The following is a 12252-nucleotide window of genomic DNA, read 5'->3' on the forward strand; positions in this document are numbered from 1 at the left end:
GCCCCCAACCAGCTCCGCCGGAGTTGGAAGAAGCCGAGCCGGGTGTGAGTGTGAGGCGCGGGCAGGGCAGGGCTGGCCGGCGCTAGGTGTCAGTGTGGGAGCGCAGCACCGAGTAGCTGCTGTGATGTGCTGCAAAATATCAGATACAGCCTTGGCTTTTCTAGTTTGTCCTCAGCTTCTCACCCATGTCCAAAAGCCCCTTTTCCAACAGCCTCTGTGTTGTAAATGCAAATCCTTATTTTTAAGTTAGTTGGGAGATTATCACCTGCTGAGTTACCTCTTACAAACTACAGGAAAAATGGGAACGGCATCTGTTATGTACAGATGTTTCAGCTGACAAAGCTCATAACCAAACACTCCAAGAGAAGTAATGGCACAGCTCCCACTGTGCCACTGGGCCCAGGCCTTCCTGTTCTGTAACCTGCACAAATTGCTGCACTTGGTCTATGTGGTGTTTCAGAAAGGGTGTTCTTCAGTTCAAGACAGTGTGGCAGCCTGGGTTACAAGCTGTGTGAGGGAAGGGTTTCTCCCAAGCTCTGCTGCAACTGGCATTGCAGTTGGAAAGTGTTCAACATGTGCTCCTGCCACTGTAAAAGGTCGTGATGAAGGTTCGATGGGGTTTGGCAGCATGGGCTCACAGGGGCAGCTGGCACTGTTGCCCTGCCTGAGCATCCTCTATGGCATTGTCTCCCCTTGCACCTCAAGACCTTGGTCTGTGTGTTTGGTATAGCCTGGCAAGTGGTAGGTTCACCCCCATGGAGATGGGGGACACCCATTGAGCCACGTATCTTTGAGCATCCTACCTCTGCACAGATATCTATTTTTTCAAAGCTTGAAAAAAATACCTCTGCCTCTGACCGAGCTCTCACTAAAGTCAATGGGAGACATATCAAACTTCACATTCTTAAGGAGGTTTGTAACTGCTCAAGAAAGTGGTGAGGGAGCCAGGTCTCAGTTGTTGTAACCTGGGGAGAGACTGTGGGAGGAGGGCTGGCAGCCCATGCAATGGAACAAAAGCAGAGATGAAGAAGATGCACTCAAATTGAATCTGGAGATAAATGTCCATGCTGTCTAGCCCTAAGCAGAAGTTTTGTTTATCTGATCTTCATTTAATTTTACAAGATTATTCTGTTCATTAAAAAAGGAATAGGAGTCAAGCTGCTGGGGTTTTTTTAAATTTTTTAAAACATGTCTAGATTTTCTTGACATACAAGCTTTTCCATGGCTAGGGTTTCTTTTAGCTAACCTCATCTTTATCTGAGAGAGAAATCTCAGGCCAGATCCTGCTTAATTTATACTTAAACGGCATTCCAGAATGAAGTCAGAAGGTGAGGGTCTAAAAAGTCACCCTGGAAAAGACAAAAATAGAAAAGAAGAAAGAGAACATCCACTTCTTACTCCCCTCAACTGTCTCTAACTGAAACAGAGTTGGCCCAGTGAAGAAATTTTGAAATTCATGTTCTTCCCTTTCCATGCTATGTTGTTCTTATCACTGCAGAGCATCAGGACCCTGGCAGCTCCTGGTGTGCTGGAGGGTGCCATCACTAGTCCTTACCAAAGAATGCAGACCTAGCACTGGTGTTGCTCTCTGTCCAGGAGCAGGAAGGTGTGTGCTGAAATGGGCACTGTAGCTACTGTGTCTGTGTATATATTTTTTTGCATGGGTGTAGCTGAAGATGCCCTTTTGATGCTGGCTGTTGCTAGAGCAGAGTCGTACCCTTATAGGAGGAAAGGTAACACGGGTAAGAGACAGTGTCTTGGAGTCTCCAGCATCTTGCTATACTGAGAGGAACAAAAACTGGGGGGGAAAGCCCAGCTTTACCAGGGCCAGAAAGCACTGGACCTGCTTGAGTTGGAAGCAAGGCCTTAGATGATCTAGGGCATTGCCAAGCAAAGCCCTGCATGTTCCATCTAGGGCAATACCACCACACCTCCAGGCAGCCTGTCCCAGCCTTTAGCTGGTCCCACAGGAAAAGGCTTTTTTTTTATGTCTGGAGACAAAATTTGCCCTGAAATGCCTTAACTGCCCATCATAGTGAATCCTCATGAAGAGTACCTTCATCATCTCTCAATATCTAACACTGGAAGGCAGTAATGGAGTCCCCCTGAACCCTCACTTCACCAGGCTGAGTGAATCCAATCCCTTCAGCCTTTCTTCATGTGTCAAGGTCTCCAATCCTATTAACCATCTTGGGCCACTTAACTCCACCCCTAAACCTGCTGGGCTGCTCCCATTTTTTTAATGTCCTTCTTGACTGTGAGGGTAATACTGGGCACTGTCCAGATACGATGTGGGATAGTTGTAACCCTTGATGTGCTGGGTTCAGTCTCACTGATACAGCACAGTCAGGTACTGTTACAGTCACTGACATGGGGTATTTTTCATCATGAACTTTCAAAATGCTTTGTAAGGATGTTTTAGGAGTAGCTCTCAGTTTTGGCCATTCTGAGATCTTCCAGAGTATGTCAAAGCTTCTCCAGCCCTCCCATCTACAGATCAGAAGAATGAAGTCTTATTTTAGCTGCCCTCTTCCTTTTGGCATGGCAGACAAATACCTCACTTTCTGCAATGTGTTGCTCTAGGATGAAATTTACTGAGGGGAAAAAGACGCCCTTAAGGAGTAAAAGGGGTACATCAATTTCACACATAAATGAAAGGCAATGAAATCTTCCAAGTTTCTCTCATGTCTACACCTCATGAAAGGAATTAAACTTTTTCTAAACTGTTCTATAAACAAAACACTATGTTTTTCTTGTATATTTCTCCCTGAGCGAGATGACATGACACAAAAATAAGCCCTGATTCTATTATTAATAATTTTATCCAAAGGTATATGCCAGCTGGCCAATTGCTCTGCCAGATCCCTGATGATGGAGTTGCATATTCTGTATGAGATGGCAGTGGCCTTCTTGACCAGCTCTGTGCTTAACCAAATTGAACTTTCATCCAAGCAAGAATCTATGCCTCAGGCTCCTCATCTTTATAGCAGAAACCATGGTACTTGACTTCCTTTTGATAGCAGAAAGACATTAGTGACCTCTACTCTGTCTGTCTGGGTCTTTACACAGAATCATAGAATTAGCTAAGTTGGAAGAGACCTTTGAGATCATACAGTCCAACCTATGACCTAACACCACTTTGTCAACTAAATCATGGCACTGAGTGCCACATCCAGGTTTTTTTCAAACATTTCCAGGGACGGGGACTCCACTACCTCCCTGGGCAACCCATTCCTGTGTCCAATCAGTCTTGCAGTGAAGAATTTTTTCCTGATGTCCAGAGTAAATTTCCAGCTTAAAGCTTTCCTCTCATCCTGTCTCTGGTTGCCTGGGAGAAGAGACGGACTCTCACCTGATTACAGCCTCTTGTCAGGTAGCTGTGGAGAGTGGTAAGGTCTCCCCTGAGCCTTCTTTTTTTTCCAGACAAAACAACCCCATCTCCTTTAGCTGTTCTTCACAGGACTTGTATTCCAGAATCTTCCTCTTCCAGACTCTTCCTCTTGCAGGTATTTGGAGAGACAGCAGTGTCACATCATGTGACATTTGGGAGGTCCACTGCCCATCTCTCATTCAGGATGCCCAAGCTTAAATTGCCTGTGGCAGATGTTTCTCCCCTGTGTTTATGGAAAACCTTTGGTGATCCCCAGCCCCCAGCATGGTCCTGCCAGGGCTTGGCTGCCGTTTCTGGGAGGCATTTGGGTTGAGCTTTCTTCTCTGCAATTTAATCCCATTTGCTTTCTTATCCCAGAAGGCTTGTTAAACTCTTCTCCCTCCTTTGCAACTGCTGGTTTTGATTGTGAAAACCTTATTGCATCTCTTCTCGTTTTTCTCTTCCCGGTCAGGAACAGCCTCAATTCTCTCCATCCTTTTCTACACCGTGACTAGTTGCTCTTTTCCTCTGGGCTGCTGGTCAACACTTCCTCAAACTGGAGCATTCAAAATGACTCATTTATGCTGAGATCAGACTGGTGCCAAGTGTGGGGGAGTATAACTTCATGTTTTCACATATGTCACCACTGCACGGTGTGACCCAGGATGATGCTCCCCCTTCCTTAGCAACAAGTCACTGTGACACACACTGACACTTAAATTCAACAGAACAACTGTATAGCCAAGTGTTGCCTTGTTAAATGTCTGCTTTTCCAGAAACCCATGTCAGGTTTACAGTTTTTCTTGTCCTTATCAAACTGCCTTCTGTTTTTCAAATACTTTCTCCAGTTTGGCTAGATCATTTTGAATTCTTGGGCTGTCTCCTGTATACTGGAAGTCCTTCTACTCTAGCAATCATCTTCAAATTTATAAACAGTATTTTAGAATTTCATTAATGAAGCTAGAGTGTAGTACCATAGACTGGCTTCAGTGAAATCATGCACCCTTCTAGTTTGACAAGAAATTTACTGACAGTGACTCTTAAAAGCAAGTTTTCTAACCAACTCTGTTGTTATAATGCTGTCATGTTGACTCAAGTCACCTCCCCCTGTAACAGCCTATGTAAGAAAATTCTAAAACTTTACTGTAGTCAAAGCACATCTATTGCTTATGTAGAACAATAGTTTCCATTTTTATCCTCTCATAGAAGGAACCTGCCAAGGTTTTGAAGTGTTAGTTCCTCATTAATCTGTATTTGCCATCACTCATCTGCTTGGCACCTTTCATGTATTTGCAAGTAGCCTGGTTTGTTCTTACAGTGTTTCCATGGGTACTAAAGTTCAGCCAACTGGTCTGCAGTTGTCTTGCTTCTCTGTCCCTCCTTTTTTAAGCTCGTCACTCCATTTGCCCTTGATCAGTTTTGTAGGACCTTGGTCATCCAAATTCTCAGGTAATTCCAGCCAGCTCTCAGGTAGTTTCTACCATTGGTGGAAATACCTATGGTGAATTTTATTAAATGTAACCAGTTTGAAAATGTTTAATTTATGAAAATGTTTAAGTATAGATAACTTTCTCACAGCTTGACCCCTCTGGTAACAGAAAATTAAATTAGGTAAATTTGACATTGATAGATTTAAGTGATAGAAACATGGGAAGGAAAGGAACACATGGTTCAGCAAGTCCCATCTCTGGAGCCCATAAAGTGTAACATCATGCAGAGAGTGCACGAGTCTCTGCACCTAACAAGCTAAACCTGCTTTAGATTGTGGCCCTAGAGTGGGCTGTGACAGCCAAAGGGACTCTCCCTCAGCCCTTGGTGCCAAGGGGGATCGCTGCAGGTCTTGGACTTGTGGTCTCTTGGTGCAAAGCTTTGGCTGCTGGTGGAAAAGCAAAGAGAAAGAATACAAGCTAGAACTCCAGGAAGGAGCCTGGGGTAATGGCAATGCCCATCATTTAAACGATGCTTTTGCTAACTTTTATACAGGTTCTTCTTCTCAATTCAAAGGAAAAGACACTTTATTCAGGGCTTCACTCTTTCCTTCAGCAATCCACGACTTGCCTATGGCTTTATGGTGGCTGCATTGTTTCTAGTTCTACAGTTTTTTATGCAGCACCATCCCAGATCAGATACCCTCAGAAATGTCCCCAAGCTGTAAAAATGGGCTAATCATCCAAAAATCTCTTTTTTCAAATTTAGTAAAGTATTATACAAGCATTCACAAATGATGATCTTTAAAAATAAGAGCAGCTTTACATGCAATTGTTTGTTCAACCAATGTACAAAGCAAAAATGTTTTGGAATGTTACATTATTGTTATTTTTTTTAATGCTAGTTGTCCTTTAGTGAGTGTTAATCTCTGACAGATGGCTTAGTCCATCTGGCACTACTGAAGAGCGTAAAAATCTAATTTATGTGGAAAATTTATTTAAAATTGTATATTAATGAGAAACAACTAGAACAACTGATCTTTTCATCCTGGGAGAGCGTGATGGTGCCAGAGCACCACTAATAAATTCCACTGCCAAGAAGTGGGAAAGAGTTTGCAGACAGATCTCATGGCATGAATACTTTTGCTCCTTTCTTAGTTGTGAAATATTTCTAAGGACAAAAAATCTTGCGAATGAAGTGCAGTATTCCTCACAGACAAATTTGCACAGGCTCTGGCTCGTGCTGAAGGAAGGTGTGATATCAGCCTCTTCCTCATTCTTTGGTATGAGGGAGGGCATCACTCATGGAAAGGCAGACTTGGGGATTCTGGATCCGAGTGTGCCTGGCTCAGTACAACACCTGAATGAATGTTGATGGACAACATTTCTGCTTCTCCCACCAGACCAGCAGCTTTATCCTCACCCTGCTTGCTGAGAAGCCTTCAGCTCTTGCTGGCTGCCCCAGCGGTTTGGGGTGCTGAGGGCATTGCCAGGAGAAGGCAGTGGAGGAAAGCTGAGCACAGAGCCTGCAGCATGGGAGAAGAGGAAGAAGGAGGAGGAGATGGGGGCCCTCTAGAAAATCTGTAGCATGGCTCAAGTAGGGAGGTGGGTCCACGTGAAACCAGGCTTTATCAGTCCAGCTGATCGTGGAGCAGTGTTACTTGGGCAGGCATCAGCTTCAGAAAAATTAAAAAGGCAGAAGAGGCCCTGCAACTAACAGTGGCACAGAAATCTATAATAAAACATAGATTTTACCATCATCACAGCACGATCCCACTCCCATGGTGACCTGTTTGGTGAATACACTTGAATTTTTTGGGACCTTGACTGGCTTGTTGCATTGCTCAGGGAATCTGAAAAGTTATTTGGATGTGATGTCATACTCAGAGAATAAAGCACACTTTGACAATGACAAGATAAACATTCACCTGTTACATTTTCTTCTTTTAACATCATCAAGTACTCAATTCAGAGAGAACTGAAGAGAAACAAAATTCTTAATTTTTTCCTTAAATAAAAAAATGTAGCAACATTCTTCTACTGTTGGTTCAGAAAAGTTCTTTCTGTCTGCAATGGGCAAGATGATTGTTTTATCTTGGGCCATGAAGGGGTTGAGTATTGTTTTGTGCTAAAGTAAAAATATTATTTCATCCTGAAGATCGGAACAGATTATTCAGTATTCCTCCAGAAAGGAGATTTATATTTAGAATGACAATACATAAGGTTTTCTTAGCAATGGTAATTTTTTTTTTTCCTACAAAAACGGTGTTCTGAAAGTAAATCCTTAGACAAGACTACTTTGCAGTAAAAGCATGCTTCCTCTTTCATGACTGCCAGGTCAGGTTAGCCCCTTTAATCTCTCTGGAAAATTCTTAGGTGATTTATTAAAAAGGAAACTAATCAGAATTATGCTATGTAATAGCAATCTATTAAAATGCATAATTTCATTAAACATGTATTTTTCTGCTGGTGTTGTAATCATGAAGTATCTGACATCAGAAGCATCATTTCTATTTAATTTCAATTGCATAATTTTGAAGGTTGTAAATCTCTAAATGCTCTCTTATGATTCCCTAGCAGCAAGAGGTAATACTTCCAAAGTTCAAAGCCAAGCTTTAGTCTGCATTGGATGCTGGGGGAAAGCCATCAGGGCTCTTGGTCTGTGACCCTGAGAAGCTGAAAGTGGATCCTTGGTCCACCATACTCTGCCTGCACAACTGTCTCTGAAGTCCTGGGTGTGTTATGGGACTGCAAGGCTGCAGCAGTCAGTCAGGGCTACTGGCATGGAAACCAGAGTCTGGAGCTCATGCCTTTGATACAGGAAACAGATGAGGCTTGGCACCCTGTAAAGAGGGTTGGAGAACAGACACACTATGGGTTAGGGTGCCTCTACCATTTGCCTTCAAGAGAGGTATTGAGAAAGGTCAAGACCTAGTCCCTTCCTCCAGACTGTGGTCACCCAAACCCAGATCCACAAACCCACTAACTGAGGGTTAATGCTAATGTGCTGTCTTTCAGAACCAAACAAGTTCTTTGCATCCTTCAAATGCAGAAAAGAAAGGGCATTGGTGGTAATGCTTGAATTTTTTATTAGTGGTTTGAACATGTGCTCAGGAAATGTGACATATGCCTTTTAAGCTTTTCTCAGCTGGAGAATGTTCAAACCCACATCAGAGAAAATCAGCAAGAAAGAGCCTGTAGCTGAGGGATGAGAGTGCTCTCAGGGCAGAGGGGCAGGTCTGCTTACACATTGCACTCTAGTCTTTGGATGAAAAGGAAGAATAATTCTGGGAATACAGAGTGGAGCATTGCAGGCCTTTAAATTCCTCTCCCCTGGTCTCTTCTGCTGTGCTTGGAGAGCTGAATCTGTACTGCCTCTGCCCAAGGGTCCCGGCCCATTGACAGATACTTAAAATTATTACCTTGGAACAAAACTACCCTTATAGAAACCTCACAGAGGCAGGGCACAGGTGTTTTGTAACTGAGTGCTGGTTTTTGAGGTTGGCCACATACTCACAACCTACATTTTACCTTTAGCTGATTAACATGCAGCTTTATAATAAAAACTACCAGCACTTCACCCCCACTGAAACCTATGTCCTGAGCTCAGTGTCTCGATGCAAAAACACGCACGGTGGTCACAGCATTGGCAGGCTTTCGTTCTCCACACACTGACTTAAAAGCTGACTTGCAGATCTTGTCTCAGAATATGCCAGCTCAAAAGGGTCCCAAAGCACCCAGATGCTGTAAAAGAGAGTGGCCCTGTCAGAAAAGGTCCCATGTGAAAACTGCATTATCAGCGTTTTGCACCTTCCCAAGTGTAAAGACAACAGAAATTTTGTGTTGTAGTGGGGCCAAACCCCTCTCACAGTTTCCCATGGCCTTTGCTGGTCAGGCTGAAAGCCAGACTATCTGTGCTGGTGGGAGAGGCCTGAGCCCGTCCCTGGAGAGGCACACATTGCCTCAGTGTAAATAACTGAAGCAGAAGAGAATTAAATCCAACAGCTATTTAGAATGAAACTCAAGCAGATCTGCCCTTCCACTGACAAGGGTGTGCTCTGTGGAACCAAGGCATTTTATTGTAATTATCATGCTACCAGAGGGTCTCTTAGAACCCTGACTCCCACACCCCAGAAAACACAGGACAATCCCAGAATTGATTAAAAGTAGTAATTCAGATTCTAGCTGTCATGAACTAGAGAGAAGCTTGAAATTGTTGCTTGTTTTTTATTAAACCGTTTTATTAAAGGGTTGAAACAAGCAAAAAGTTATGGGTATTTTTTTTTAAATGTAATTATTTTAAAACTAACTTCCTTTATATAAAGAAAGAGCCTGATGTGTGATTTTTGTACAGTGTAGCTGGCAATTCTGTGGGTAGGACTACCCTGCATTTGCTGGATCACTTTGCATTTGCTCCACCATATGCACATATTAGAAATTAGGACCCTGATGTCCATTTGCCGGCTAAACCTCCAGATACCTGGCTGTTTGGATCTGTTCTAGGGATGCTGCCCCACACTAGTTAGCATTTGCATTGCAGCATCTGGTGCTATCTGTAGTGTCCCTGTAGAAAGAAAGACTTTTCTAGAGTAGCATTCACAGTCGGGCTTGTCACCAGGGACTTGGCATCCACAGCACCACAGGGCAGTTTTAAGCTCTGTTCTTTCCTCTTGTTGAAGCCTTTTGAAATCTTTGGAAGAACTGCCCAGAATAAAGTGCAGGTAAAGAAGGGCTGCCCAAGAAACTGCTGAACTTCTGCTTTAATTGTCCTGCTGTGACAGGAGCTGTTTCAGATAGACTGAGAGGAGTAGCAGATAAGTAGAACCATATGGAAGTAATGCTTCTCCCATGACAGTGGGATTTTTGTGCTGCCACTCAGTTTTGCAAGACGTACAGACATGGGAAAGCAGTGGGAAAGTCACAGAGCAACCAGAGTCCTCCATCTATAACATGCTCGTTCCTCTCACCCCTAATCATAAAAGGAGTAGGGAGGACTTGTTTTCTCCTTCCTCCCCATTTCTTCCTTTTTGCAGAGAAAGCAAGTTAACTGAGCCAGTCGGATCAGGGAGCAGTTGAAGAAAAAAAAAAAAAAAAAAAGAAGAAAACAAAAAAGGGAAAGTTTATAAAAACTGAATGTATGCTTCTTTCCTGAAAGAAAAGAAATGGATTTTGAGAAGATAACCAGCTCTTGACATGGGTAGCTCATTCCCCAAAGCTGATGCTCAAGCCAAGAGGTCAGGTCTTGTATCTTGCTGTTTGCTATTATGTTTGCTTGTTACTAGGCTGGAAGGTTTGTGGTTTATGCTATGAGGGAGGATGAGGGAGTGCAAGCTTTCAGCCACACAAACAAATCCTGAGGCTTTAGCGCAAGCTCAGCTTGTCAGTACAAAGTAACATTTAATTAACCTAGAAACTGTTACCCAGGAGTTTGTCTGAGCAACAAATGATCAAAGAAGACGTCTCTCCCCCATTTCATTGGTCTGGTTTGACTCCCTACAAAGGGATGTTTTGCGCTCTGAGCGTGGAGGGGGGATGTTCTTCTTTGAAGTTGTTTTCAAGTGCTTTTGGCAAAGGTGGTAAGAAGCGTGATGTTTTCAATCTCCTTCTCTTTGCAAAAATATTAACCAGCTGCAGAGGCTAAAACCTTTCCCCTTGAACTGCAGAAGAGTGCAAAAGGCTGCTCTTCCAACAGGTGGTGAACCTCCTCCTGATAAACCTCTGCTTTTATACTGGCTTTTTCAGGAGCCAAGTGAAGGTCCTCTTGCCCAAGCACGGCAAGTGACAAACCAAAGAACATGATGTCCAATGGGTCTGCAGTTAAGCTGGGACAAGAAACTGTACGAGAGCTGAGCCTAAGACAAATTGTTTAAGTTTTGCTCTTGGCAGCACTTCCAGCCCCTGCCAAACCTGAAAGGAAGCTGAGCTGGAGCTTTACGCAGCTCAACTCCCTGCTTAGCACGCTGTTCCCAAAGTGAAAGGCAGCAGGCTTCAAATGGAACTTTTAAGTGTCACATAGTTTTATTGAATTCTGTTTCCTGATCCAGAGGGGAAGGAGCAGCAGCAGGGAGAAAAGGGAAGACCATCCTCTTCAGTAGTGTCACAAACTAATTACAGTGATTAAAGTCATGCTATATCCATGACCTTAGAGGACCTGCAGCAAAGTCACAGCAGGGCCTGTGGCTCAGTGGGTAACTATTTGCATAGAACCCCACACAAGGGCTCATAATGTATTAAAGCCAGCCTTCTGGCAGGAATAAAAAAGACAAACACACACACACAAACCTCACAGATTGACTTATTTTGTATTTTTAGAAGAGAGTTATGAAAAAATGAAGATGTTATTTGATAAGGAATTAAAAAGAAACTAAGAATAATACAGTTATTAGAATCCCAGAAGCTCTTTAAGGACACTGTTTCAGAAATTGAGAGTAAATGTATCTCCCAAATGAATAAAAGGTCTGAAAGACCCCTGATAGGCCAAATAAGTCAGTGTGGTTAACCAGCAGAAACTAACAGAAGTTTACAAAAGAAAAAAAAGGGAAAAGGTTATTTCAAGCAAGGGGCAAAAACGATGTCTGTCAAGGCAAACATGAAAATATAAAAAGGTTGGACCAGATAAAAGATTTTCAAGAGCAAGTCACCAGAGGCAAAAGTTAATATTAAATGTTTTTAAACACATCAGAAGCAGGAAATGGTTAGATTATGTTATGAAAGCTCATTTGCACACCTGGAGAAGAGCACAGAGGGTGGGGTGGATATAACACCCTGCCCAGGTCCTCCCAGGCCCATCACAGGGACCATCAGACCACCAAAGGTCCACCTCCGGAAGCCAGAGGATCACAGAGGTCCAAGGGCAGGTGGGAACCCAAGTCAGCGATCCCCAAGGAACGAGGGAGGAACTTCCAGAGGTTCCTCCCGGGGCTGTCCTCAGAGGATTTCTGCCCCAGCATCCCAACTTGGAATCCACCACAAAGTGTCATTGGGAGCAGCTCTCCAGACCTCCTTTTGATCTTTTGATTTAAAAGAGAGTGGCCCTGTCAAAAAAGGTTCCACAATCTGTGGAGGTCACTGTCTTGAGCTCTAGGATACATTATGGGAAAAGCAGTTTGGAATTATTCATGCCTTTATGACAAGATGCCTAGAGGAGGAACCAAAGGAGGGTAAAAGCGGGGATTTCAATCACTTGGAGTGTTTTGTGAGCCCATGCCTACTGGGAATGCATTGACCTGGGGTATGGAGCTGTGGCAGACTCACCTCCCTTGAGCTGTCAGACCCTGCATGATGTATTTTACCCTAACAAACCAGCCAGCAGTCTGTGGGAGTAACATGATACTGAGGTGTAAAATGAGCAAGCAAGACAGTTAGTGGGCCCTGGCAATAAGGTTAGCAGGTAAGTTTTGCTGTTCATTGTGTTGGACTTTAGCCTTTCTTTATTGCAAAAAACCTTCTTAAAAC

This window comes from Poecile atricapillus, chromosome 3, assembly GCF_030490865.1.
Source record: "Poecile atricapillus isolate bPoeAtr1 chromosome 3, bPoeAtr1.hap1, whole genome shotgun sequence".
NCBI lineage: Eukaryota > Metazoa > Chordata > Aves > Passeriformes > Paridae > Poecile > Poecile atricapillus.